Consider the following 5,000-nt stretch of genomic DNA (forward strand, 5'->3'; position numbering starts at 1 on the left):
CAATCTGTTCCAAGGCCTTGTTTTCTCTCGCTCGCCAAAACACTTTGTCTGTTTTCACAGCCAGTCTACCGGCCTAGACCCAACTGTGCGATATTTCAGAGCCGGCAACAGAGCATGGAAAGTCCGCCAGATTTACCCTTAAATGCTCATAAATGACTTCCAGGCACTCTTCGGAAGGTCTTTTATTTCAAAAGAAGGTCCTTCCTTGAGGGAGCACTTCTTCGGCCACTTTGCAAGTGCAACCGCTGCCAGCAAAAGTTCTGAAAATCGAGTTCCCGAAAATCTCCGGGTACCCCGCCAACCCCCAGCCACCCGAATCGCAAGTGTCAATTCGGCGGGTTGCCTGCCGGTAGTCCTTCCGAAAATGAGGCGCCAAATCGCCGCAACGGCCATTTTTCATTTCGGCATCGGGACTTCCGACGGCAACTGATTAACTAGCCCGGGGACTAGAGCGGCAGCAAATGCAACGTGCCCTCTTGGCGGGAGCAACTTGACCGCCCCCGTGGGGAAAGGTCAACTCGGGGCCCGGGAAAGTCGCCGAGTCCGACCCCATACACTTCCATGAGTTGGGGGTTTTGGCCTTCCCGGCCCAAGGCTCGCCTTATTTCGGCCTGCACTTTCGGAAAAGGGTGCATTCCTTTTGGTTAATGATTTCACCAGCCCGGGTCTTAGCCTCTGCCCCGACGGCTAAGTCTTTTGGTTAATGATTTCCTGCGGCTGGGACTACCCTTTCCCCCCGCCCTGCAGGCACCCGGGTCGGGAGGCCGTCGGGGGCACTTTCCGGGGCAAATCCGGACCCTTACGCAAGGGAGAGTGCGCCCCCCGCCTCGGCCGGGGGTCAGGCTGCCGCCTATTAAGCCCGACAGAAAACCCGAAAAATGGACGAAAATGGGAAAAAATCCCCATCCGAAAAAGGCTTAAAAGTCGGTTGGGCGGCAGCTAGGGTCGGTCTCTGCAGACCTGGAGGCTCGGGTGGACTCTTGGAATAAACGTCCAAGTCCCGACTTGCCACCTCCTACTACTGTGCAGATACCCCGCCAACCCCCAGCCACCCGAATGACAAGCGTCCGATCAGCGGGACGAATTTGACAACTCTGGCCGGACCTCTGGAACTCCATCCCGGGTAACCGGGGCAAATTTTTCCGCTTGATCGCCCTTCCACTGGTTAACCATTTGCCCTTTCGGACTTAGTCTCTGGACATTATTCGACGGATTTTCTGGTTAACCATTTGCCCTTTCGGACTTAGTCTCTGGGCATTATTTTCGACTTTTTGGTTAATGATTTCACACTTTTTACTTACTTTTGCGCTTTTTGGTTAATGATTACTCTGCTTACTGGTTAATTATTTGCCCTTTCGGACTTAGTCTCTGGACATTATTTTCGAGTTTTTGGTTAATGATTTCACACTTTTAACATATTTTTGCGCTTTTTGGTTAATGATTACTCTGCTTACTGGTTAACCATTTGCCCTTTCGGACTTAGTCTCTGCACATTATTTTCGACTTTTTGGTTAATGATTTCACACTTTTAACATATTTTTGCGCTTTTTGGTTAATGATTTCATACTTTTTACTTACTTTTGCGCCTTTTGGTTAATGATTACTCTGCTTACTGGTTAACCATTTGCCCTTTCGGACTTAGTCTCTGGACATTATTTTCGAGTTTTTGGTTAATGATTTCACACTTTTTACTTACTTTTGCGATTTTTGGTTAATGATTACTCTGCTTACTGGTTAACCATTTGCCCTTTCGGACTTAGTCTCTGGACATTGTTTTCGACATTTTGGTTAATGATTTCACACTTTTAACTTAATTTTGCGATTTTTGGTTAATGATTACTCTGCTTACTGGTTAACCATTTGCCCTTTCGGACTTAGTCTCTGGACATTGTTTTCGACATTTTGGTTAATGATTTCACACTTTTAACTTAATTTTGTGCTTTTTGGTTAATGATTTCATACTTTTTACTTACTTTTGCGATTTTTGGTTAATGATTACTCTGCTTACTGGTTAACCATTTGCCCTTTCGGACTTAGTCTCTGGACATTATTTTTGGGTTTTTGGTTAATGATTTCACACTTTTTACTTACTTTTGCCCTTTTTGGTTACTGATTACTCTGCTTACTGGTTAACCATTTGCCCTTTCGGACTTAGTCTCTGGACATTATTTTCGAGTTTTTGGTTAATGATTTCACACTTTTAACATATTTTTGCGCTTTTTGGTTACTGATTTCATACTTTTTACTTACTTTTGCGCCTTTTGGTTAATGATTACTCTGCTTACTGGTTAACCATTTGCCCTTTCGGACTTAGTCTCTGGACATTATTTTCGAGTTTTTGGTTAATGATTTCACACTTTTTACTTACTTTTGCGATTTTTGGTTAATGATTACTCTGCTTACTGGTTAACCATTTGCCCTTTCGGACTTAGTCTCTGGAGATTATTTTCGAGTTTTTGGTTAATGATTTCACACTTTTTACTTACTTTTGCGATTTTTGGTTAATGATTACTCTGCTTACTGGTTAACCATTTGCCCTTTCGGACTTAGTCTCTGGAGATTATTTTCGAGTTTTTGGTTAATGATTTCACACTTTTTACTTACTTTTGCGATTTTTGGTTAATGATTACTCTGCTTACTGGTTAACCATTTGCCCTTTTGGACTTAGTCTCTGGACATTATTTTCGGGTTTTTGGTTAATGATTTCACACTTTTTACTTACTTTTGCGATTTTTGGTTAATGATGACTCTGCTTACTGGTTAACCATTTGCCCTTTCGCACTTAGTCTCTGGAGATTATTTTCGACTTTTTGGTTAATGATTTCACACTTTTAACTTAATTTTGTGCTTTTTGGTTAATGATTTCATACTTTTTACTTACTTTTGCCCTTTTTGGTTAATGATTACTCTGCTTACTGGTTAACCATTTGCCCTTTCGGACTTGGTCTCTGGACATTATTTTCGAGTTTTTGGTTAATGATTTCACACTTTTTACTTACTTTTGCGATTTTTGGTTAATGATTACTCTGCTTACTGGTTAATTATTTGCCCTTTCGGACTTAGTCTCTGCACATTATTTTCGAGTTTTTGGTTAATGATTTCACACTTTTAACATATTTTTGCGCTTTTTGGTTACTGATTTCATACTTTTTACTTACTTTTGCGCCTTTTGGTTAATGATTACTCTGCTTACTGGTTAACCATTTGCCCTTTCGGACTTAGTCTCTGCACATTATTTTCGACTTTTTGGTTAATGATTTCACACTTTTAACATATTTTTGCGCTTTTTGGTTAATGATTTCATACTTTTTACTTACTTTTGCGCCTTTTGGTTAATGATTACTCTGCTTACTGGTTAACCATTTGCCCTTTCGGACTTAGTCTCTGGACATTGTTTTCGACATTTTGGTTAATGATTTCACACTTTTAACTTAATTTTGTGCTTTTTGGTTAATGATTTCATACTTTTTACTTACTTTTGCCCTTTTTGGTTAATGATTACTCTGCTTACTGGTTAACCATTTGCCCTTTCGGACTTAGTCTCTGGAGATTATTTTCGAGTTTTTGGTTAATGATTTCACACTTTTTACTTACTTTTGCGATTTTTGGTTAATGATTTCACACTTTTTACTTACTTTTGCGATTTTTGGTTAATGATGACTCTGCTTACTGGTTAACCATTTGCCCTTTCGGACTTAGTCTCTGCACATTATTTTCGAGTTTTTGGTTAATGATTTCACACTTTTTACTTACTTTTGCGATTTTTGGTTAATGATTTCATACTTTTTACTTACTTTTGCGATTTTTGGTTAATGATGACTCTGCTTACTGGTTAATTATTTGTACTTTCGGACTTGGTCTCTGGACATTATTTTCGACTTTTTGGTTAATGATTTCACACTTTTAACATAATTTTGCGCTTTTTGGTTAATGATTACTCTGCTTGCTTGTTACTGATTTCCCCTTTCGGACTTGATCTCTGGCCGTTCTTTTCGACCTTTTTGGATCAGGTTTCCACACTCTGAAATTATTTTGGGCTCACTGATTAGGCGAGATCAAGGGGGCATGCCTGGGCACTTTGGGCTCAGTTTGGGAAGGCGGCGTCCGTGTGCTCCTCCGCCCTTCCCGCACTTGCGGCTAGGTTTGCCAAACTGCGCTGACCCGCAGCCCTGCCTTTTTGCCCACGGCACGGAACGACTCAAGTCTGGCTCCGTTCCAGGCCGTTGCCTCCGGCTGCCCGCCGTCCGGCCGGCCTGGGACGTACCCCGGCTGACGGCGCCGGAGCCCCTCTAGCAGCCACCGGTGCCGCGGGCCAATGGGTCCGGGCGTTCCGGAGCTATCGGTGGGGAAGTGCTCTCCCCTTTTCCTGACGCCGTTCGCCCGAGCAGAGGTGCAGCCTGACGGGACTGCTGTCGCCTTCCGCGGCGCACCGGCCCCTTTCACCTGCCGTCGACCGCGCGGAGCTCGGACCTTCCTCCCCGAAGTTATGGCCCCGGCGCCGGAGGGTTCCCGGGGCCGGGCATTCAGCGGGGTGAGTCTTCACCTTCCCGGTCAGCCTGCGGGGTCGGTGCGCCGGCACTCGACGCGGGAGGGTCCCCTCTTTCCGTAGAGCCCCGCCCGGTGCCGATCGGCCGGCGGATTGCGGAGCGAACCGCGCCTGACCGACGGGCCTCGGAAACCCGTTGCAGTCGACGGGGGGGAACCGGACAGCGGGACGAGGTGCCGATTCCACCCGCAGATTCGATCCCGAAATCCCGCGGGATTCGGCGGTCCGACCCGACAGATTCAAACGTCGCCCGGGCGGCCCCCAGCGGTCGGGCCGGCCTGGTTCCGCCACCGCCCGATGCCCCTCGCCCCCGGCTACCGCCGACCGCGCCGACCGAGGGAATGCGGCCGGACGTCCGGCGGCAATCGGCCGGAAAGCGGTATGGCCATTTCCTACTGTCCCTCGGACGGGCAGAGGGGCGGCGCCGGGGCACTCGCGGACCAGGCCGCGCCCC

Source organism: Heterodontus francisci, unplaced genomic scaffold (genome assembly GCF_036365525.1).
Source record: "Heterodontus francisci isolate sHetFra1 unplaced genomic scaffold, sHetFra1.hap1 HAP1_SCAFFOLD_1876, whole genome shotgun sequence".
NCBI lineage: Eukaryota > Metazoa > Chordata > Chondrichthyes > Heterodontiformes > Heterodontidae > Heterodontus > Heterodontus francisci.